This window comes from Ranitomeya variabilis, chromosome 4 (assembly GCF_051348905.1).
Source record: "Ranitomeya variabilis isolate aRanVar5 chromosome 4, aRanVar5.hap1, whole genome shotgun sequence".
In the NCBI taxonomy this organism is placed as follows: Eukaryota; Metazoa; Chordata; class Amphibia; order Anura; family Dendrobatidae; genus Ranitomeya; species Ranitomeya variabilis.
Genome location: NC_135235.1, coordinates 247,677,695 through 247,703,149, shown reverse-complemented (window position 1 = coordinate 247,703,149; position 25,455 = coordinate 247,677,695). Strand labels below are relative to the sequence as shown.

The 25,455-nt window shown below is 48.0% G+C and overlaps 1 protein-coding gene across 5 annotated transcripts in view; it reads right to left on the bottom strand.

The window, feature by feature from the left end:
• Positions 1-24,049, bottom strand: part of PRDM10 (PR/SET domain 10) — a 119,262-nt gene extending 95,213 nt beyond the window's left edge. For 2 of the 5 annotated variants that reach the window (XM_077249386.1, XM_077249389.1), the window contains exon 1: positions 23,690-23,771. The gene's annotated coding sequence lies outside the window, so the exon portion shown is untranslated. The other 3 variants (XM_077249388.1, XM_077249385.1, XM_077249387.1) reach the window with 3 other exon arrangements.
• Positions 24,050-25,455: the final 1,406 nt, after the last annotated feature.

The following is a 25,455-nucleotide window of genomic DNA, read 5'->3' as shown; positions in this document are numbered from 1 at the left end:
GCGGAATGACAGACGGCCCTTGTAGCTCATCAAGGACTCGTTGACTGCCACATTTTGCTCTGGGGTATAGGAATTTAGAAAGGAAGTTTTTAGGAGGGAAATTAGGGGTCTTAATTTATTTAGCCGATCGTAGTTGGGGTCAGTTCTTGGGAGGGCTTGGGAATTGTCACTAAAGTGGAGGAATCTCATCAGGGCTTCGTAACGGACTCGGGTCATGACTGCTGCAAATACAGGGGTGCAGTGGACAGCTTTTGTTGCCCAGTAAGAGCGGAGTGGTTTTTTTTACTATACCCATATTCAGGGTGAGGCCTAAGAATTTTTTTATTTCGGGGACATTTGTGGGGATCCAGGAACGGGAATGAAAGGCATTGGGTTTTTGGGAAATATACTGGCGGGCATATGGGTTGGTTTGGTGGACGATTAATTGCAGGACTTCGGGGCTAATGAAAATTTCAAAAAAATCAATGGGGGTAAAATTGGCGACATTTACTTTTATTCCAGGGACTGCAGAAAAAGGGGGAATTTGAGGGGAAAATGAGGTGTCATTATACCACAGCGGTGGGGGGACTGCGGTACTTGGTCCTGCCTCTGAAGCTTCAGCAGTGACGACCGACTCCGCTACCATCGGGCCGGGGGATCCCGTGGAGGAAGAGTCGTCATCACTGTCTGAAAACTGCTCAGCTTCAGAGGCAGATTCTGTTTCGCTGCCGGAGCAAAGCAGGCTGTAAGCTTGCTCCGCGCTGAAACTTCTGCGGGCCATTTTATTTATTTCCAACCCCAACCCTAACAAAAATTTTTTAAAAAAATTATAATATTTTTATTTATTTATTTTTTTTATAATCCCCTGCTTATGATGCAGGGATTACGGAGAATGGGGGTGGGTAAATTTGATGCTGGCGGATATACAAATGGCTTTTTTTATTACTGACAGGGCAGCGCTTGATATGTAGTCTCTCTCTCTTCTCTCCCAGAACAACTACAAGGAGAGAAGAGAGAGGTACATCCCAAGTGCTGCCATATTTATCAAACATTAGGGGTTTTGATCACTGTGATAGGACATATCACAGTAATCAAAACCCAGCAGCCTATGAGAAAATTCTCACAGGTTGCTGGGTCTCTGCTGGCAGATCATGGCAGGTGCACTGCGCATGCGCCCGCCATTTTCTTCCAGCAGAGAAGAAGAAGGGGGGCCGGGAGCTGTGGGCTGGGGACCTGGGACCGGGGACAGGGGGACACACCGGAGGTATGGTGGGGGGCTCTGGGGACTCTATTTCTCTCCCTTCTGATGTACGATCACATCAGAGGGGAGAGAAATGAAAAGCAAACTTTTTTTTTTTTTTTTTTACAAACTATATGCAGCGATCGCAACCCCGGGGGTCTATAAAGACCCCCGGGATTGCGATCGCTCCAGGGGTCGGTAAAAACCGACCCCAATACACTGCGGGGAGGCTGGATTCTGGCGGCCGGAGCTATGTTGTGGCGGGCGCATCTGCTCATGCGCCCGCCATTTTGGAGCACTACGAAGGAGGAGGAGGGTCGGGGACCGGGGGGGGACCTTTTTCGGTACATCAGGTACCGTGGGGGGCTCGGGGGACCCTATTTCTCTCCAATCTAATGTGCGATCACATTAGAGGGGAGAGAAAGAAAACGCAAGTCCGGATTTTTTTTTTTTTTTTTGCGATCGCCGGTAAACGGTTAATTACCGGCGATCGCAAAAGCGGGGTCGGTAAAAACCGACCCGAATCATGTTCTCTGGGGTCTCGGCTACCCCCGGCAGCCGAGACCCCGGAGAAAATCGGACTGTGGGGGGCGCTATACACTTTTTCCACAGCGCCGTTAATTAACGGCGCTGTGGTTTAAGTACCCTTAGCGGCCGCCGTTAAAAGGCGTATCGGCGGTCGTTAAGGGGTTAAAGGGTCTTTTTCTTTTTGCGGCATTTTAAAGTTTTTTAATTAAGTTTTCCTCAATCTTCAATCTCTTTACCTTTTTACTTTTTTTGGGAAAAAGTTTTTTTTCCTTCCTTTTGTATCAAAATTTTGAGTTTTTGGTTGTGAACTAAGTTTTTGACGGTTTTTCTTATCGTTTAGGGTTTTTCTTAGAGTTTTATATACTCATTTTTAGAAGTTTTTTTTAGTACCGTTTTTTTCATTTTTGTGTGTTTTTCATTTTTTACTCTTGCCATGGGGAATAAAGTGGCCGATCAACAGGAAAGTCTTTTTATTTCCTGATGAGCAAACAGCCCCTAGATAGTGGCAGAACACGAAGGTGTTAAGTATGTGAAGATTTTGGAAGGTATAAAGTACGTGAAATTCATTAGAATGGCAGACTTCAAGCTGCGGAGTGGCATGACGTAGAAAGGAAAATAAGGGAAGTTAGCTGATGTTAGATTGCTGAATACTAATACATGGTATGAAGTGGCAGCAGAGCTTACATCGTTTAGGTGGTACAGAAAGTTATGTGAGCAAACCAGGAAGTGATTTTTGTGGGTATGAGACGGGAGAATCTGCGCAGTAGGTAGTTATTTTTGCACAGTATGTGGCGCGCCCCGTCTCTCCCTACAGGGAGAAGGCATAATTGCTCCTCTGTATTATTCTTGTTGTTCTCCTCTATCCTCCTTTTTCTCTGTCAGTCTTTTCTCTCCGCATTCTTCTCTCTCTCTCCTCTCCTCTTCCTCCACACTTTTCTCTTCTCTCTCTCCCCCTCTCTATCTCTCTCCTCCATACCCTCCATCTTCTCCTCCCTCCTTCTCCACTCCCCCACCACACCTTTCTCCTCCTTCTTTTCCTTCTCCACACCCATCTCTCCTCACCCTCTCTCTCCCCTCCTTCTCCACTCCTCTCTTCTCCTCCCTCTCTCTCTCTTCCACACCTCCCATCTTCTCCTCCCTCTTGTCCACATTCTCTCTCCCCTCCTACTATTCCTTTGTCTCACTCATCAACCCCTCCTCCTTCTTCTTCCTCTTTTTTCCTCTTCGTTGCCAGCTGGGCCAATGCCCAATTCAAACAATATGGTGCTTACAGCACAAGGTTCCCCTTTCTATGCCCCTGGCACAAACCAGCCATTGCCATTTGTGATATCGGGGAAAGTAATTGAAAGCCCCCCCCCTACAGTGGGCAGCCCCAGACACATCAGGTAGCAGACAGCTCAGCCCTAGGTGCAGAGGGGGGGAGGACTGATATCACCATGTATTGATAATGTACAACTTCAGCACCAGTCAGAGCTGCCTACATTCACACCAACATGAAACTATAAGCCTAATCCATCATAGCTTCAGCAAGGGGGGAGACATCCTCACATAAAAAAGCAACTTCTAAGTCCAAAATCAGCCAGTGTATGACCCCAGTACAAGCCATCACAACTATTCCTCTGATGAAGATGAAGAGGGAACATCATACATGCTGTCCAGCACTAGGAAAAGAAACCCACAGGCACCAAGAATGCAGGGGCAGATAGAGGCACCACCATTACACTATGTGCACTGCACTTCAAGTCAGGTGACAATCTTCCAGACCCAGGGATGCATCCCATGCCATTTTACCGAAGAAAGTAGCAGAAGCAGCAAACATATGCAGCCAGCTGGAATGATCTCTGGGCCATGAATGAAAATTGGCCAGAGTGCATCACCTGCTTCTATCATGAAGGAACAATTAAAATTTCCAGCAGAATTAGATGTACACGCTTAGGAGTCAGGGCCACAGCTACTTGAACAACTCAGAGAGTGGGCCAAAGGCAGGCTGGCCGGACAGGCCCTCAGCTTACATGACATGAGTCGGGAAAGGACAGAGTCTGTGAAGAAGTTTCATGGCAGAGTAATGCAAGTATTCCAAGACTTGGGCTTCACCATTCATGATCAGATACACAGGCAAATTTTGGCACAGGCCTTTGTGCATGGACTGAGACAGCCAATTAGGAAACCACTGATAGTGGTTAGGCCTGAGAACAGGTCAATGGCAGTGGACTGACCCAGCAAAAATGTTTTATGTGCGCCTAGGAGACTGTTTATTGCCGATTGTCACCAAAACTGCCGCTATTATAGCACCACAAAGAGCGCAAAGAAGGAAAAGGGTGCCGTGCTGCTGAGAACGCCAGAAGGGAAGCCAGAGGTGAAGATGCTGCAAAGTGCCGATCAACACACCGGAAGAACCGCTGCAGACTCCAGAGAGGAGACACCGACCTCAATAAGGTTAGCAAAGGGAAGAAGCTATGTTGGAGTAGGGGGAAGAAGTGATGGCAGATGCAGCCACAGCCCCTGTAATGCCCCAAGACCTTGGGTTGGATGCAGCCTCCGGTCTCATGGCACCCCCGGGCCTCGCCACGAATGCACCTGCAGGCCCCATCTTACCATCGCAGCTTCAATCAGCAGGCCGGATCCCGCTGCCGCTACAGTGCCCATCATGCCATTGTCCACAGTAGCCAAAGGGACCGAGTCCCAACCAGGATTGCAGAGGACGGCCCCTCTCATGGTGACTACTAACCTGGAAGCGCAACCACCCTACAAAGACAGAAGAAGTGTCAAGTGTTACATCTGTGGCAAGTTTGGCCATTTCCAGAACCAGTGCAAAGCACTCACGCCCCCGAAGAGACTGGACCCATGCAACCCAAGAGTTGGTCCAGAGAAACAGGTCAAGGAGGAAGTGCAGAAAGCAGTTAAGTACCCCGTCCATAGGACAGAGGCAAGCAAGCCAGGTCCGCAAGACACTACGCTCCTGACATGTAAAACTTCATCTGCAAGACCAATATCTCAAATTACCCTTAAAATGGATGGCGTTGTCAGATCCAACGTGGTGCAGCCAGAAGTGTGATGACACCTCTGGAACTCGCTGATCCCACCTGCCTATCAGAATCCTCTGTGTCTCGCATGGGCATTGATGGTCAAGTCAGACATTCTCAGCTTGCAAAGCCACTGAGCGTGTGCACTCAGCCAGGACACTCTATCCTGTCCCAGTTTGTGGTGTAAAGGACCTGCCACTCAACCTGCTGGGAGCGAACCTACTGCAGAAGCTGAAGGCAACCACAGTGTTCCACGAAGATGGGACAGTGACACTTTCTTCATCCCTGACCCAAGAAGAGTCATGCTGGCGGCCCTACAAGAACATTAAGCAACCAATGAGGCCTACTCAAGGAGGTACTGGACGTAGTACCAGAAAGTCTATGGTCTAAGGGACCCCAGCACGTGAGAAAACCTCAAGTTGCCCCAGTACGGGTGTCACTCAAGCCATCTACCCCGTACCCTCGTAAGGCCCAGGCCAGGCCTAGAGTCAAGCTGCCTCTGACCAACTGAAGGTCTACCTGGAAATAGGAATCATTGTTCCTCGCACATCGCCTTGCAATACCCCGCTTTTCCCCGTCAAGAAAAAGACTGTAAAAGGAGAGCCAGCCAAGTTCAGAATGGTATATGACCTGAGAGCTGTGAATGACGCCACGGTGTTTGAAAATGCAATTATGCCGAATCCGCACACTCTGCTCTCAAATGTGCCTGCCACAGCAAAAGTGTTCACAGTGAACAACCTGGCTAATGTTTTCTCCAGTGTTCCCCTTCATCCGGAAGACCAGTTCCTGTTTGCCTTAATGCACCAGGGGGGACACCACGCATGGACAGTGATGCCACAGTGGGCCCAGAACAGCCCTTCACAGTTCACCAAAGCAATGTCCACAGTCCTCACCAACTGGGTCACAGAACAAGCAGAAGTAACCCTGCTACAATACATGGACAATCTACTCCTTTGTGCAGTTGACTTTGACATGTGTAAAGCCCATTCCTTGTATCTCCTACTCTACCTGGCGGAGCAGCACTGCAAGATCTCAAAGAACAAAGTCCAGTGGTGTCTGAAGCAAGTTACGTTCCAGAGACACTGTATTGCTCACCAGGCGAAACCCCTGACAGATGACCGAAAGACCACAGTGGAGAAGATGGTTCTACAGGCCTTCCTTGGCCCCGTTCCTCCTGACTGATGCAGCTTTCAGCTCGTTCAAGAAGTTAAAAGGCGCAGTAGTCTCAGCGCCAGCACTAGGCCCATCTGACTACGAGAAGCCATTCCGTCTCTACTTGATGAGAAAAGAAGGCCTTGCTACTGGAGTCCTGACGCAGCTTCAGGGGGGAAAGCAGAGACTTTCGGACTACTTTTCAGCTTGCCTGGATCCAGTTGCAAGGGGAGCCTCTTCCTCCCGCATGAGAGCAGCAGTTGCAGCACACGCCCTCCTGGACAGGACTACTGACATCAGTGGAAAAACCATTGGAAATCCTGGCTCTGCATGACATCTCAGCAATCCTCAACCAAACCCAGCTAAAACATCTCTCCACCGCCAGGCATCTTCGCCTCCAGTGCTCTCTACTCCTGCCCAACAATGTCACCATCTCCAGATGCACAGTCCTCAACCCGTCCACTCTACTCCCACTCCCAAGGGGGGATACAGATATGGACCCTCAGATAAAGTCTGCATGGGAACTGAATTTGCTCCGGACGGATGACCATGATTGCTTCAGCATCATGCAACAGGAAACAGCAGGACTACCCAAGGTGGCAGAAGAGCCATTGACCAACCCAGGGTTGATCCTCTCTGTGGATGGCTCCAGATTTGCAGATGATGAAGGAAGATTCCACACGGGATGTGCAGTGACCAGCAATCAAGAGATCCTGTGGTCCAGAAGTCTGCCGCCCAGTCTGTCAGCCCAGGAAGCAGAACTGATAGCGCTGATGAAGGCCTACCAGATGGCAGAAGACAAGACTGAGAAAATGTATACCGATTTGGGGTACTCGCATGGCATAGCACACGACTTTGGACCCATCTGGGCTGCAAGGGACTTCATCACAGCAAGTAGAACAACCGTGAAGCATCATGGAGCCATTAAGGACCTGCTGAACGCACTTCAACTTCCAAAAGTGGTGGCAGTACTAAAAGTCAAAGCGCATGGAAAACTAAACACAGTAGAGGCACGAGGCAACAATATGGCGGATATGGCAACCAAAGAGGCAGTCAAAGGAAGACAATATGGAAAAGTGGAAGAGGTCGTAGAGCCGGACGGCTACTACAGGACGGCTGAAGACAGAAAACCTGACAAGATGACATCCTGGAATCTGCTCAAAAAAGCTGCAAGAGCAAGCCCCAAAGGACAAGAAGGAATGCTGGATGCAGAAGAGAGCAGCACATGAAGAAGGAAAGGTATACTCAATGGACTACAAACCCTGTTTACCCCGAAGCATGTACCTTATCGTGGTCCAGTGGGCACATGGGCCCACACACAGATTAAAGGCACAGATGAATGATCCGATTGGTGCTTACTGGTTCGCCCCAGAAATCTCCACCCTAACAGCCAAGTTCATAAACAACTGTCTGACCTGTGGCCAATGCAACCCTGGAAGAATGGAGAAAGTTCCCATACATCATCTTGCCAGACCACCGTACCCCTCCCAGAGGATCCAGATAGACCACATCCAAATTCCGCCAAGTGAAGGATTCGAATATGCCCTTGTGGTCGTGGACGTGTTCTCAGGATGGCCAGAAGCTTTCCAGTGAGTGAGGAACCAGTCAGCAGAGACTACTGCAAAGAAGCTACTCTCAGAGATGAGATATACAGCTATGGGGTCCCAGAAGTGATAGAGAGTGACCAGGGACCCGCATTCATAGCAAACCTCACACGAGAGATCTAATCAGCAGTAGGGTCAGACTTAGGCCTACACACTCCCAATTACACTACTCAGTGTTAGGCACACTCCTAGAGGCCCAGAAAAGCTGTCACCATATGAAATTTTGTTTGTGTCTAGTCCCAGGTTAGGGGTATCCTTTCCCTTAGCAGCTGATTATGCAATATGATACTTTGTCTGCTTATGTAATTGAAATCACCAAGAAACTTGCTAACATCCATTCTCGAATTTTTTTCTTCATTGCCAGATCCAGATTCAGTGTCCAGTATGCACTCCTAGAAGCCAGGAAACTGGGTGTTGGTGAAAAAGTTTGTAAGGAGAACACCACTCGATCCCAGATTTGATGGTCCGGCTCAAGTGCTGCTGATGACACCAAACTCTGTGAAACTGGAGGGAAGACCCACTTGGATCCACTCATCGCATGGCAAGAAAGCTCCCCTACCAGAAGATGACACCCAAGCCAGAATGATGTTGCGGCCTGACCGAAAAGATGACCTACCTGATAAAGACTACACATTGCTCACTACACATACTATTGACTAAGAGACTGATTGCAACGAACCCCCGTTAGGGACAGATCTCCTGACCGCCCATTTGCGAAAAGTCTGTACGGAGTGGGGCACAGGCGTCAGGCTTGTGTCAGTTCGCCGACAGCACAAAAGAGTTGCAGCGCTTTGGGACAGGAGGCTAGGATTAGGGCAAGTGATATCTAAGGGGGGCTTGTGATAGAAATATATATATCATGTAGATCTCACTTGCATGTATACTCCTCTATAATCAAATATATACTTATATGCTCACAGCTAATATATACATTATAATCAATGGTTTAAAATGGCTGACACGAACTGATATAACCCAGACAGATCATATGGGGTTTTCCACCCCAAAAAGCGGAATAGTGTCAGATGTATTAACTGCTGATCAAATGTCTCAACTCTGTCCTACATGCAGAGAGCTACATTTTACTTGCTTGGTCAGCAGTCATATGGGCATTAATCACAATATTCCATATATGTTTAGATAACCAATGACAGAGGAGCTAGACAATATGGTAATTAACTAACCACCCCTGACAACCCCTAACCACTCCTTTCTATGTGAAAATATAAAACTATGTATGTACAATAAAGTTTCAGTATTGATGGAATGTTGTTCTGACACAATGGTGTTGCAGTCTCATTCCTTTGAGCGCTCAAAATACTCAGTCTAATTGGGAGCGGCCGCAGCACACACAGAGGGATAAATTTATCCAACCCAAATATTTCCATAACAGGGGAGGAAAACTGCTGCCTGGCTGCCCGACTATCCGGAGAGGAAAACTGCTGCTTGCAGCTGCCCGGCAGCCCCAATGTCCGGAGAGGAGGAAAACTGCGGCCAGGAGCTGCCCAACTGCCCCACTATCCGGAAAGGAGGAAAACTGCTGCCTGCAGCGACCCCACTATCCGGAGAGGAAAACTGCTGCGTGCAGTGGCCCGGTTGCCCAACTCTCCGGAGAGGAGGAAAACTGCTGCCGGCAGCTGCCCGGCCGCCACACTACATAAGTGTCCACATCTCCCTCTGACCATGACTGCTCCGGAAACTTCCCACATTTCCACCATGACGCCCCTAAAAGCAGTAATCTGCTCTTTAATACATCCTATCATCCAGGAAAAATGCAGCAAATAACAGGCCAAGCTCTAGGAAATGCGTAAAATGTTTCCGCTGGCAGAGATGGATGGATCCATGGCCAGTACGGAGCTGCCGGTGTGGGCCAAGAAGCATCTGGGGATTCCTGAGGAAACGATCACTTTTGTTTTATGCCATCTGACCCCATGTTAAACCTAGCAGCAGGAAAGAGCTGCAGCAAAGTGACACATTGTGACAAACAGCAGCAATCCAAAAGAACAATGTGCTCCAGCAGAGGTAACAAATCTCTGGGCTCCAGTGGTGAGCTACAGCCAAGGACACAAGGCAGCGTGCAAAACGCATCAGTGGGTTAGATCCGTATATTGTTTTACTACCTCAATGCTGGAGATCATTTGTCTTCCGGATTGTTACCTGGGGTGCCAGGAGCAACAGAGCTGCAAAGACTCAGATATATGTATTTCATGGTGACGGTAGAGGTGTATAGCAGGCCTGCCCTGTCACAGGAACCCGCTTCTCACTCCTGCTGACTCTTCTTGCGACTTCAAGTCCATAAACTGCTGATTCTCTGCCTCTGTAACTTGCCATCTAATCTCTCTTAGGGGGCGATCGCTCTTCATCAACATTCTGACAGCACTGTAAGAGCTGGAACTTCCGCCCATCCTCCTTCCCAGCATACATTTATCTTACCAGTGCATACAAAAAAAGATTGGAGCAAATAATCCAAAAGAGACTAAGAAATCTTTAATAGTTTAGAACTTTAGATACATACAAAGCAATACATTAATAAAAAACAGTATCAATAACAGAGCTGTTCAGATCAGAGAAAAAGAAAACATGTGGTGTAGCGCCAGATAAAGCGTGATCACGGACAGTCTAAAGGTACCTTCACACGAAGCGACGCTGCAGCGATAGCGACAACGATGCCGATCGCTGCAGCGTCGCTGTTTGATCGCTGGGGAGCTGTCACACAGACCGCTCTCCAGCGACCAACGATGCCGAGGTCCCCGGGTAACCAGGGTAAACATCAGGTTACTAAGCGCAGTGCCGCGCTTAGTAACCCGATGTTTACCCTGGTTACCAGCGTAAAAGTAAAAAAAACAAACAGTACATGCTCACCTGCGTGTCCCCCGGCGTCCGCTTCCTGACACTGACTGAGCTCCGGCCCTAACAGCACAGCGGTGACGTCACCGCTGTGCTTTCACTTTCACTTTAGGGCCGGCGCTCAGTAATGTCAGGAAGCAGACGCTGGGGGACGCGCAGGTGAGTATGTACTGTTTGTTTTTTTACTTTTACCCTGGTTACCAGTGTAAAACATCGCTGGTATCGTTGCTTTTGCTGTCAAACACAACGATACACAGCGATCGGACGACCAAATAAAGTTCTGGACTTTATTCAGCGACCAGCGACATCACAGCAGGATCCTGATCGCTGCTGCGTGTCAAACTAAACGATATCGCTAGCGAGGACGCTGCAACGTCACGGATCGCTAGCGATATCGTTACAAAGTCGTTTCGTGTGAAGGTACCTTAAGATTAGAGTCAGTCTCTATGTAAAGTGGCAGCACTATCAATTCAAGAAAAGTGTTATATAGCAGAGCCACGAGACCGCATCAATGAGAACAAGCCAGGATATACAGCTCTGGCAAACATGAAGAGACCACTGCAGAATGTTCAGTTTGTCTGATTTTCCTCTTTATATTTTTGAGTAAAATGTAAATTGTTCTTTTATTCTATAAACTTCTAACAATGTCTCCGAAGTTCCAAGCAATACATTTTGTATTTTTTTCTGACAAAGAAAAATGGTCAAAATAAAAAACCCAGTGCTTTCAGACCTCAAATAATGCAAATAAAACAAGTTCATAATCATTTAGAAACAATACTAATGTTTTACCTCAGGAAGAGTTCAGAAATCAATATTTTGTGGAATAACCATGATTGCTAATCCCAGCTTTCCGGTGTCTTGGCAGCTTTCCACCAGTCTCTCTCTGCTCCTGCGTGACCTTATGCCACTCCTGGTACAATGTCAGCAGTTCTTCTTTGTTTGATGGCTTGTGACTATCCATCTTCCTCCTGATTACATTGCAGAGGTTTTCAGTGGGTTCAGGTCTGGAGATTGGGCGGCCATGACAAGGATTTGATGTGGTGGTCCTTCATCCACACCTTGATTGACCTACCTGTGTGGCATGGCGCATTGTCCTGCTGGAAAAACCAGTCCTTAGAGTTGGGGAACATTGCCTGAGCAGAAATAATCAACTGTTTTTCCAGAATAACCTTGTATGTGGCTTGATGCATACGTCCTTCGCAAAGATTAACCTGCCCAATTCCAGCCTTGATGAAGCATCCCCAGATCATCAGTGATGAGCGAATATACTCGTTACACGAGATTTCTCGAGCACGCTCGGGGGTCCTCCGAGTATTTTTTACTGCTCGGAGATTTAGTTTTCATCACGGCAACTGAATGTTTTACAGCTACTAGCCAGGCTGAGTACATGTGGGGGTTGCCTGGTTGCTAGGGAATCCCCACATGTAAATCAAGCTGGCTAACAGATGTCAATCATTCAGTTGCAGCAAGAAAAACGAAATCTCCGAGCACTAAAAAATACACGGTCACCCGAGCGTGCTCGAGAGATCTCGAGTAACGAGTATATTCGCTCATCACTAATCATCACCGATCCTCCACCAAACTTCACAGTGGGTGCAAGACACTGTGGCTTGTACGCCTCTCCAGGTCTCAGTCTAACCATTAGACGACCAGGTGTTGGGCAAAGCTGAAAATTAGACTCATCAGAGAAGATTACCTTACTCCAGTCCTCTATGGTCCAATCCTTATGGTCTTTGGCAGTCTTCAGCCTGGCTCTCCTTTGCTTCTCATTGATGAGAGGCTTTTTTCTAGCTTTACATGACTTGAGTCCTGCCTCTAGGAGCCTGTTATGAACTGTTCTTGCCGTGCACTTCACCCCAGCTGCCATTTGACATTCCTTTTGTAGGTCACTTGATGTCATCCTGCGGTTGCTGAGTGACATTTGAATAAGATGACGGTCATCCCGGCCAGTGGAGAGTCGTTTTCGCCTCTGCCGGTCTGTAGCTTTGTTGTCCTCACTGTCTCCTGCTTGACCTTGTTGTAATGGACTGCCGTATTAGAAATTTTAAGGATGGAGGCAACATGATGCTCACTGTGTCCCTCTACTAGTAAAGCCAGAATTGGGCCCTTCTTTTCCTCACTCAAGACTTTTCTTTTCAACTCCTTTGGCATGGTTAAGTTATTTTTTCATCCCTATTACTTTTGGGATATTACTAGCACTTGTTTTGCCATCCAGCTTGTCCTATTGCAGGAGGATTGTGAACACCACAGCAGGTTTTTATACTTTCCTTCGTTAAATAAGATTTGGTTCAGGTGATCACTAATCAGAAGAACATTAGGTAGAATGAGGTGTACTCTGTTTGGAAATCACCTGACACTGGAATGGCTGTCAGACATGGAGAGAGGCGGATTTTTATACAACTGGGCAGTGGGCTCTTCATTTGTGCCAAAGCTGTGCATGATCAGATCAATAGCCACAAAGGTAATAACAGTGAAAACGGTGATGAGGCCTGCAGATCATTGGCTCTTTTCTATCTGTGGTGCCACACAAGCTGCGCGTTTCGCATTGGCTTCCTCAGTGGCAGCACTGTCACTTTACATAGAAACGGATTCTAATATCTCTCCTTGATCACACTATATCTGGTGCTACACCACATTTTTTCTTGTGCACCAGGTATCTGATCAAAACAGCTGTTATTGATACTGTTTTATTAATGTTTTCTCTTGCATGTTCTTACTCTCTTTTGGATTATGTGCTCCAATCTTTTTTGTTATGCCTGTAACTGTCCTGAGACATAGGCTTTGGACTCTTTATAGTATTATGGTTTCTGTCTTTGAGATCCTGTATTAATTTATCTTACCACTGCCTGCCTCAAACTGAAAGCAGCTCTAATGCCTTTACACAGGCAGACAGGAGAGCAGAAGCAATGCCCCACCCCACTTCATGGAGACAAAGCCACTCCCCTTACTCCTGTAAGCACAAGGCCCCACCCCTTACTCCTGCATTTCAGCCACACCCCTTACTCCTGTAGGTACAAGCCTTACTCCTTTATTTAAGCCAGACCCCTTACTCCTGTAGGCACAAGGCCTCACCCCTTACTCCTGTATTTAAGCCACACCCCTTACTCCTGTATTTAAGCCACACCCCTTACTCCTGTAGGCACAAGGCCCCACCCCTTACTCCTGTATTTAAGCCACACCCCTTACTCCTGTAGGCAGAAGGCCCCACCCTTAACTCCTGCATTTAAGCCACACCCCTTACTCTTGTAGGTACAAGGCCCTGCCATAGACTTGAGGCCCCGCCCACTTCCCAATTAACATCTTGCTGTCTGTTGCGGGAGACGGACTACACAGAGCAGCAGGCTACACAGACATGGACACCCCATGGGTGGAGGGCGTTTTACGGAGCAAGACATTTGTAAACAGGCACATAAAAAGCTCTATATGATATGTACACAGCGGACAGGATGAGTCTTGTTTACAGGAGATTTTCATCCATCTTCACCTCCTGGGCCGTTCCAGCAACGTCAGCGCCAATATTCCTGGACGTTACGTGACCTGTTTTGTCAGGTGCAGGTGGCAGCTAATGAGCAGCCGCGTGTCACTGGTAACTCATCAGTACACTGTGTGCAGAATTATTAGGCAAGGTGTATTTTAGAGGATAATTTTTATTATTGATCAACAACTATGTTCTCAATCAACCCAAAAGACTCAAATATCGAAGCTTAATATTTTTGGAAGTTGGAGTGGGTTTTTTTTAGATTTGGCTATCTTAGGAGGATATCTGTTTGTGCAGGTAACTATTACTGTGCAGAAGTACTAGGCAACTTAATAAAAACCAAATATATTCACATCTCACTTGTTTATTTTCACCAGGTAAACCAATATAACTGCACAAAATTTAGAAATAAACATTTCTGACATGCAAAAACAAAACCTAAAAAAATTAGTGCCCAATATAGCCACCTTTCTTTATGATGACACTCGGCAGCCTCCATCCATAGATTCTGTCAGTTGCTTGATCTGTTTACGACCAACATTGCGTGCAGCAGCCACCACAGCCTCCAGACACTGTTCCGAGAGGTGGACCGTTTTCCCTCCCTGTAGATCTCTCATTTTATGAGGGACCACAGGTTCTCTATGGGGTTCAGATCAGGTGAACAAGGGGGCCATGTCATTATTTTTCTTCTTTGAGACCTTTACTGGCCAGCCACGCTGTGGAGTAGTTGGAGGCATGTGATGGAGCATTATCCTGCATGAAAATCATGTTTTTCTTGAACGATACCGACTTCTTCCTGTACCACTGCTTGAAGAAGTTGTCTTCCAGAAACTGGCAGTAGGTCTGGGAGTTGAGCTTCACTCCATCCTCAACCCAAAAAGGTCCCACAATTTCATCTTTGATGATCCCAGCCCATACCAGTCCCCCACCTCCACCTTGCTGGCGTCTGAGTCAAAGTGGAGCTCTCTGCCCTTTACTGATCCAGCCTCTGGCCCATCCATCTGGTCACTCTCATTTCGTCAGTCCTGAAAACCTTTGAAAAGTCAGTCTTAGGATATTTCTTGGCCCAGTCTTGACGTTTTATCTTATGTTTCTTGTTCAGAGGTGGTTGTTTTTCAGCCTTCCTTACCATGGCCATGTCCCTGAGTATCGCACACCTTGTGCTTTTTGTTACTCCAGTAACGTTGCAGCTCTGAAATATGGCAAAAAATAGCATCTTGGCAGCTTCACACTTGGTTTTCTGTTATGAACTGGTGGCCTAGGAGCAGCATGGACGAGCTCTGGAGTAGGTGGCCTCTATACTGACCGCAGACCCTGAACTTAACACATCAACAAGAAGTAGCCGTGGGATGTTCCTATCACTCCCTAGACACCTCGTCACGGCCGGAGGACTAATTACCCCTAAAGAAAGAAACAGGAATACTATCTTGCCTCAGAGAAAATTCCCAAAGGAAAGGCAGCCCCCCACAAATAATGACTGTGAGAGGAGAGGGAAATTACAAACGCAGACTGAAAACAGAATTTAGCAAAGGAGGCCACGCTACCTAGAAAGGAAAGACAGGACAGAGTACTGTGCGGTCAGTATAAAAAATACTACAAAATCCACCACAGAGAAAACAAAAATCTCCACACCTAACTAAAGGCATGGAGGGTAACTCTGTGACTCCAGAGCTTCCAACTTGGCTGAATAAATCTTTACACAGACAAAGCTGGACAAGAAAAAAAACATAGCAATTCACAGAACTATTAAGTCCACCGCATGTGGACTGCAAAAACTGAGCCAGGACTTATCTTTGATGATTTGGACAATCCAGAAGGAGAAACCAAGCAGAGATGTGGATCCCTAGAAAACAATGGACAACTGGCACTCACTAAAGGAAGGAGCCAGACTAAATAGCCTCGTCCAAAGTAGAAGCAGCTGATGACTGTTGTGAAGGACAAACAGCAGCACTACCACTTATAACCACCGGAGGGAGCCCAAGAGCAGAACCCACAACAGAATTCTCAACAATTTTCGTCAATTCATGGGCAGTTATTTTGAGCCTTTTTTGCCCAACACGCTTCTTGTGACGCTGTTGGCTATTTGCCATGAAACGCTCGATTGTTGGGTGATCACGCTTCAATAGTTTGGCAATTTCAAGACTGCTGCATCCCTCTGCAAGACATCTCACAATTTTGGACTTTTCAGAGCCTGTCAAATCTCTCTTCTGACCCATTTTGCCAAAGGAAAGGAAGTTGCCTAATAATTAAGCACACCTTATATAGGGTTCTGATATCATTAGACAACACCCCTCCTCATTACAGAGATGAGCATAAAAAGTATCACGTGATAAAAATATAACTTGCCGAATAATTCTGCACACAGTGTATTTGTCAGGATGGACGTTCACTCATAAGCACACTGCAGCATTACACGGGCCAGGAGCCGGGACACAAGTCATGCAGCATTACAGGCACCAATGTTTACAGTCTTGATGAGGACACGAAACGCTGCTCTGCAGGGTTACATTAAGTGAAAGCAGCTACTGTTTCATTAGGTTTGCAGTACTTGTATGACTCTCTGCAATTTGTTTTCCCCCACCTCGAGGACATTAAATTAAAACCTGCTAAACCTGGGCAGCAATGAGTGCACAAATGTAGTAAACCGTCTAAGAATCAAGGTAAAAGCAAAATAATCATAATTTATAATGAATGAGAAAACAGCAGCTAAAAATATCAAAGGAGACCAGAGTCTGAAGGGATCATCAGTGGGAAGCACCAACAGGAAAGTCCGCGGCAAGCGCATAACATCATCCTCTGCCATGTCTGACACCAGAAGAGCGACGCACATACAAGAGAGCGTCACAAGCAGCAGAGAGCGGACTTCACACAGCGCAGGAAGACAGAGGGAGGCGACAATGATGGGAGAAACAGCGGGTATAATGTGAGATGGAATAGGAAAAAAGACCTGAGGAAACTAACTGGGAAAAGGTCAGTCTTTATATACAATTATTCACAACCATGTACATTACTCCAGAGCTGCACTCACTATTCTGCTGGTGCACTCACTGTGTACATACATTACTGATTCTGAGTTACATCCTGTATTATACCCCAGAGCTGCACTCACTATTCTGCTGGTGCAGTCACTGTGTACATACAATACATTACTGATCCTGACTTACCTCCTGTATTATACTCCAGAGCTGCACTCACTATTCTGCTGGTGCAGTCACTGTGTACATACATTACTGATCCTGAGTTACATCCTGTATTATACTCCAGAGCTGCACTCACTAATCTGCTGGTGCAGTCACTGTGTACATACATTACTGATTCTGAGTTATATCCTGTATTATACCCCAGAGCTGCACTCACTATTCTGCTGGTGCAGTCACTGTGTACATACATTACTGATCCTGAGTTACATCCTGTATTATACTCCAGAGCTGCACTCACTAATCTGCTGGTGCAGTCACTGTGTACATACATTACTGATCCTGAGTTACATCCTGTATTATACTCCAGAGCTACACTCACTATTCTGCTGGTGCAGTCACTGTGTACATACATTACTGATCCTGAGTTACATCCTGTATAATACTCCAGAGCTGCACTCACTATTCTGCTGGTGCAGTCACTGTATACACTGTGTTCAAAGTTATTATGCAAATTGGATTTAAGTGTCAAAATGATTTAATGGTTTTGTTTTGTAAATAAACTCATGGATGGCATTGTGTCTCAGGGCTCAATGGATCACTGAAATCAATCTTAAACACATGTGATAATTAGTTTTCCAGGTGATTCTAATTAAAGGAAAACTACTTAAAAATGATGTTCCACATTATTAAGCAGGCCAGTGTTTTCAAGTAACATGGGAAAGAAAAAGGATCTCTCTGCTGCCGAAAAGCATCAAATAGTGCAATGCCTTGGTCAAGGGATGAAAACATTAGATATTTCTTGAAAATGTAAGCGTGATCATCTTACTGTTAAGAGAGTTGTGGCTAAATCTGAGCACAGTCGTGTTCAGGCTGATAAAGGCATAATGAGGAAGGTTTCTGCCAGCCAAGTTCATCGGCTAAAGAGAGCAGTTGCTAAAAAGCCATTACAAACCAGCAAACAGATATTTGAAGCCGCTGATGCCTCTGGAGTCCCTCGAACCTCAAGGTGTAGGATCCTTGAAAGGCTTGCTTTGGTTCATAAACCTACTATTCTGCCACCCCTAAACAGTGTTCACAAGCAGAAAAGGTTATAGTGGGCCCAGACATACATGAAGACTAATTTTCAGTCTTGTTTACTGATGAGTGTCGAGCAACCCTGGATGATCCAGATGGATGGAGTAGTGGATGATTGGTGGATGGCCACCATGTCCCAACAAGGCTATAACCTGCGCTGTGCGTGCCTGCCTGGGGCAGGCGCAGTCTTCATTGTCCGTCATAGGTCAGATGCAGGGTGCCTGACTGCGCCTGTGCGGGCAGTGTGGCCACCCTGTTGCTGAATCCCCGCCCCGCACTGTGTTATTCATTATGCACAGTGCGGGGCTGGGGTTCCTGGGCATGCGCACTGCGCTGTTCAGACGCTCCCCCGGTCCCCCGCCTTCCAGCGTTGCCGTAATATACAGGTTTCCTTGCCAGAGTTTGGAATGAAGCAGCCGCAAATAACAACGCTGGAAGGCGGGGGAGTTGGGGGAGCGTATGAGCTGGGGGAGTGTCTGAGCTGGGGGAGCGTCTGAACAGCGCAGTGCGCATGCCCAGGAACCCCAGCCCCGCACTGTGCATAATGAATAACACAGTGCGGGGCGGGGATTCAGCAACAGGGTGGCCACACTGCCCGCACAGGCGCAGTCAGGCACCCTGCATCTGACCTATGACCGACAATGAAGACTGCGCCTGCCCCAGGCAGGCACGCACAGCGCAGGTGCCGGATTTAAGAAGAAACAGCGCTCAGGGGGCGGCGACCACATCCCCAGAAGAGAAGAGTGACAGCCGTTGGGAGATTCACCGAGGAAGCTTCGGACCGCCTCCAGGTCTAAGGACAGGTTATTTTGTACAAATTTTAAAACGCTTTACTGAGGGAATAACTGAACCTAAAACTAAAAGAGCCACCTTGTTAGACTGCAGCATTACTGCTGCACAAGGTGGCTCTTTTAGTCTACGTTCACATTTGCGGTCTGCGCCGCAGCGTCACCGCATGCGTCATGCGCCCCTATATTTAACATGGGGGCGCATGGACATGCGTCGCACTTGCGTTTTGTGCCGCATGCGTCACTGTGGCGCACGTGTCCGGGCGCAGAGGACGCAGCAAGTTGCATTTTTGCTGCGTCCAAAATCAATGAAAAAAAGGACGCATGCGGCACAAAACGCAGCGTTGTGCATGCGTTTTGCTGCGTTTTTGTTTGCGTTGTGCGCTGCGGCGCACAACGCAAATGTGAACGTAGCCTTAGTTTATAACGGCTGGAGGGGGTGACAGTGGCCCTTTAAAACATATCAAATGTCTAGAAATTATACTGTGCCTAATAATTTGGAACAGTGCATTTTGAGGTTTTATTCATTTTGGAGATTATACTGTTATCATTGAGAGGTTTCTTCAATAAAATTCGATGTATACTCTAAAGGGTGATCACTTTTATTAGACTGACTGTCATTTGCACTGACCATTTAGGAAAATCCGAGAAAAATATCATTTGCATAATAATTTAGAACATAGTGTACATACATTACATTACTGATCCTGAGTTACATCCTGTATTATACCCCAGAGCTGCACTCACTCTGTACATACAGGTCCTTCTCAAAAAATTAGCATATAGTGTTACATTTCATTATTTACCATAATGTAATGATTACAATTAAATTTTCATATATTATAGATTCATTATCCACCAACTGAAATTTGTCAGGTCTTTTATTGTTTTAATACTGATGATTTTGGCATACAACTCCTGATAACCCAAAAAACCTGTCTCAATAAATTAGCATATCAAGAAAAGGTTCTCTAAACGACCTATTACCCTAATCTTCTGAATCAACTAATTAACTCTAAACACATGCAAAAGATACCTGAGGCTTTTAAAAACTCCCTGCCTGGTTCATTACTCAAAACCCCCATCATGGGTAAGACTAGCGACCTGACAGATGTCAAGAAGGCCATCATTGACACCCTCAAGCAAGAGGGTAAGACCCAGAAAGAAATTTCTCAACAAATAGGCTGTTCCCAGAGTGCTGTATCAAGGCACCTCAATGGTAAGTCTGTTGGAAGGAAAAAATGTGGCAGAAAACGCTGTACAACGAGAAGAGGTGACCGCACCCTGAGGAAGATTGCTGAGGAAGCAGTGGACTGAGTCTGGTGTGGAAACATCCAGAGCCACCGTGCACAGGCGTGTGCAGGAAATGGGCTACAGGTGCCGCATTCCCCAGGTAAAGCCACTTTTGAACCATAAACAGCGGCAGAAGCGCCTGACCTGGGCTACAGAGAAGCAGCACTGGACTGTTGCTAAGTGGTCCCAAGTACTTTTTTCTGATGAAAGCAAATTTTGCATGTCATTCGGAAATCAAGGTGCCAGAGTCTGGAGGAAGACTGGGGAGAAGGAAATGCCAAAATGCCTGAAGTTCAGTGTCAAGTACCCACAGTCAGTGATGGTGTGGGGTGCCATGTCAGCTGCTGGTGTTGGTCCACTGTGTTTCATCAAGGGCAGGGTCAATGCAGCTAGCTATCAGGAGATTTTGGAGCACTTCATGCTTCCATCGGCTGAAATGCTTTATGGAGATGAAGATTTCATTTTTCAGCACGACCTGGCACCTGCTCACAGTGCCAAAACCACTGGTAAATGGTTTACTGACCATGGTATTACTGTGCTCAATTGGCCTGCCAACTCTCCTGACCTGAACCCCATAGAGAATCTGTGGGATATTGTGAAGAGAAAGTTGAGAGACGCAAGACCCAACACTCTGGATGAGCTTAAGGCCGCTATTGAAGCATCCTGGGCCTCCATAACATCTCAGCAGTGTCACAGGCTGATTGCCTCCATGCCACGCCGCATTGAAGCAGTCATTTCTGCCAAAGGATTCCCGACCAAGTATTGAGTGCATAACTGAACATTATTATTTGTTGGTTTTTTGGTTTGTTATTAAAAAACACTTTTATTTGATTGGACGGGTGAAATATGCTAATTTATTGAGACAGGTTTTTTGGGTTATCAGGAGTTGTATGCCAAAATCATCAGTATTAAAACAATAAAAGACCTGACAAATTTCAGTTGGTGGATAATGAATCTATAATATATGAAAGTTTAATTGTAATCATTACATTATGGTAAATAATGAAATTTAACACTATATGCTAATTTTTTGAGAAGGACCTGTACATTACTGATCCTGAGTTACATCCTGTATTATACCCCAGAGCTGCACTCACTATTCTGCTGGTGCAGTCACTGTGTACATACATTACTGATCCTGAGATACATCCTGTATTATACTCCAGAGCAGCACTCACTATTCAGCCGGTGTAGTCACTGTGTACATACATGACTGATCCTGAGTTACATCCTGTATTATACTCCAGAGCTGCACTCACTATTCTGCTGGTGCAGTCACTATGTACATACATTACTGATCCTGAGTTACATCCTGTATTATACTCCAGAGCTGCACTCACTATTCTGCTGGTGCAGTCACTGTGTACATACATTACATTACTGATCCTGAGTTACATCCTGTATTATAACCCAGAGCTGCACTCACTATTCTGCTGGTGCAGTCACTGTGTACATACATTAATGATCCTGAGATACATCCAGTATTATACTCCAGAGCTGCACTCACTCTTCTGCTGGTGCAGTCACTGTGTACATACATGACTGATTCTAAGTTACATCATGTATTATACCCCAGAGCTGCACTCACTATTCTGCTGGTGCAGTCACTGTGTACATACATTACTGATCCTGAGTTACATCCTGTATTATACTCCAGAGCTGCGCTCACTATTCTGCTGGTGCAGTCACTGTGTACATACATTACCGATCCTGAGTTACATCCTGTATTATACTCCAGAGCTGCACTCACTATTCTGCTGGTGCAGTCAGTGTACATACATTACTGATCCTGAGTTACATCCTGTATTATACCCCATAGCTGCACTCACTATTCTGCTGGTGCAGTCACTGTGTACATACATTACTGATCCTGAGTTACATCCTGTATTATACCCCAGAGCTGCACTCACTATTCTGCTGGTGCAGTCACTGTGTACATACATTACTGATCCCGAGATACATCCTGTATTATACTCCAGAGCAGCACTCACTATTCAGCTGGTGTAGTCACTGTGTACATACATGACTGATCCTGAGTTACATCCTGTATTATACTCCAGAGCTGCACTCACTATTCTGCTGGTGCAGTCACTGTGTATATACATTACTGATCCTGAGTTACATCCTGTATTATACTCCAGAGCTGCACTCACTATTCTGCTGGTGCAGTCACTGTGTACATACATTACTGATCCTGAGTTACATCCTGTATTATACCCCATAGCTGCACTCACTATTCTGCTGGTGCAGTCACTGTGTACATACATTACTGATCCTGAGTTACATCCTGTATTATACTCCAGAGCTGCACTCACTATTCTGCTGGTGCAGTCACTGTGTACATACATTACATTACTGATCCTGAGTTACATCCTGTATTATACCCCAGAGCTGCACTCACTATTCTGCTGGTGCAGTCACTGTGTACATACATTACTGATCCTGAGTTACATCCTGTATTATACTCCAGAGCTACACTCACTATTCTGCTGGTGCAGTCACTGTGTACATACATTACTGATCCTGAGTTACATCCTGTATTATACCCCATAGCTGCACTCACTATTCTGCTGGTGCAGTCACTGTGTACATACATTACATTACTGATCCCGAGTTACATCCTGTATTATACCCCAGAGCTGCACTCACTATTCTGCTGGTGGTCACTGTGTACATACATTACATTACTGATTCTGAGTTACATCCTGTATTATACCCCAGAACTGCACTCACTATTCTGCTGGTGGTCACTGTGTACATACATTACATTACTGATTCTGAGTTACATCCTGTATTATACCCCAGAGCTGCACTCACTATTCTGCCGGTGCAGTCACTGAACTTACACACACCAGGGAGGCCGCAGTAGCCTCACGAGCTGTGCTCTGTGCTGCCCCATGTACCGCAGGGCTGCGCACAGGTCACACGTGGTCGCCGGTATGTTGACGGACGTTATATACTCGCGCTGCGCCGCCGGTGACAGGATGAATGCGGCGGGAAGGTTGCGCGCGGTCATCCCCATCGCTGGTGACTGGGGGGGACCCAGAGGGTTCGGAGCGGCCGCCGCCCGCACTGCTCCTCCAGCTCCGGTGTGACCGCTCCGCTTTCCCCCGCCCGTCACCGGCCAGCCGGCCTCAGAGCTGCCCCGCCTCAGCCGCGCCGCCGCCCGCTCCCAGTGTCGCCGTCTCCCGCAGCTCCCCCCGGCCGGTGCGGGGAAGATGCGGCGTCCCATCAGCTCTGAGGGGGCGGAGGGTGGACTGTACCACCGTGCGCTGTGCGGCGGGGCGGCCTTGGGTGACAGGCCTCCTGCTCTCCGCACCACGGCTGCCCCGTCCGCTCCAGTGTCACCCGCCACGGGCAGCAGTCACCCCCGCACCGGGAGCCGGGCGCTTACAGCCCCGGGGTACCGGGAAGAGGAGCTGTGGCGCCATTTTGGGTGGGACTAAAACGACAACAACCCCGGCTCCAGCCCACAGCACAGAGCGGGGCGAGGAGGAAACCAACAAGCTGTAACCGGTGTCCGCCGGCCCCGTCCCGGCCTACCTCGGGCAGTGTGAGGCCCCGGCGCCCGCGCCTCGCCGCTCCGCCCGATCATTTCCTCACATAAATGAAAATTGCCCACCCGTCCTCACCTCAGAATGGTAGCTGCAGCGATGGCGGCTCTCCCGGCATTAGCATAATCTGCCTAGCAACCGCCGAACGGTGACTGCTGATTGGTGCCTTCATGCTCCGGCTGTAACAGCAGTTCTCTGATATACAGCGGCTTATGGACCCCGGGGAAGCCCCGGAGCCGCCGCCGGCATCGTGATAGGCACCTGGACAGCGGGGTGACCGGGGGTACACCGAATATCTCCACATAACCCGCACCGCTGCGGGACCGCACGGCGACCAATCAGAGGGGGCGACGCTCCATGTAGAGAAGAGCGGAAGACGGCGCCCCCAGAGGCGGAGAGGATTACTGCAGTGCTGAGGAGAGGGGCCGCATAGGAGGGCGAAGGGCCACATAGGAGTGCGAGGGGCCACATAGGAGGGCCAAGGGCCACACAGAAGGGCGAGGGGCCACATAGGAGGGCGAGGGGGCCACATAGGAAGAAGACAGCCCTGGAGAGAGGGTCTTTGGGGGAAATAGGGCCATCCTATTGTGTCTGTTACATGGGACTGCTGACATTGCACCGACACTCTGACCAGTCATTACACCCATTATTATTATTATTTATATAGCACCATTAATTCCATAGTGCTGTACATGAGAAGGGGTTACATACAAGTTACAGATATCACAGTAAACTAACAATGACAGACTGATACAGAGGGGCGAGGATCCTGCCCTTGCGGACTTACATTCTACAGGATGGTGGGGAAGGAGACAGAAGGTCGGGGGTGCAGCAGCTCTGGTGGTGGTGAGGAGGCAGCTCCATTACTGGAGTCTCCAGTGGGGCAGGGCGATATCCTGATTAGCGGCCCTGTACATCCATGACTAGATCCCTCCGCCCGTCCCTGCACCACCTCCTCCCTGTGCCCGTCCCTGTACCACCCTGTGCCCATCTCTGCACCGCCTCCCTCTACTGTCCCTGCACCGCCTCCTCCCTCTACTATCCCTGCACCGCCTCCTCCCTCTACCGTCCCTGCACCGCCTCCTCCCTCTACTATCCCTGCACCGCCTCCTCCCTCTACCGTCCCTGCACCACTTCCTCCCTGTGCTCGTCCCTGCACCGCCTCCACGCTGTGCCCGTCTGCACTGCCTCCTCCCTGTGTCCATCCCTGCACCGCCTCCGCCTGTCCCTGCACCACCTCCTCCCTGTGTCCATCCCTGCACCGCCTCTGCCCGTCCCTGCACCACCTCCTCCATGTGCCCGTCCCTGCACCGCCTCCTCCCTGTGCCCATCTCTGCACCGCCTCCTCCCTGTACCCATCCCTGCACCACCTCCGCCCTGCGTCAGTCACTACACGGCCTCCTGTCACTAGACCACCTGCACCCATCACACCACCACCTTCACCCTGCGCCCGTCACTGCGCTTCCTGACTGACCATCAAATATAGAACAATGTTAATATCAGAGAACCTTACAAGCAATGACTGCGTGCAGATCGGACTGTCACCGGAGGATCCCCACGAGGATCTGTATCAGGAGCGGCAGAGGCCACGAGGATCTGTGCCAGGAGCAGAGGAGGCCACGAGGATCTGTATCAGGAGCGTCAGAGACCACAAGTATCTGTATCCAGAGCAGCGGAGGCCACGAGGATCTGTATCAGGAGCAGCCGGAGGCCACGAGGATCGGTATCAGGAGCAGCAGAGGCCACAGGATCTGT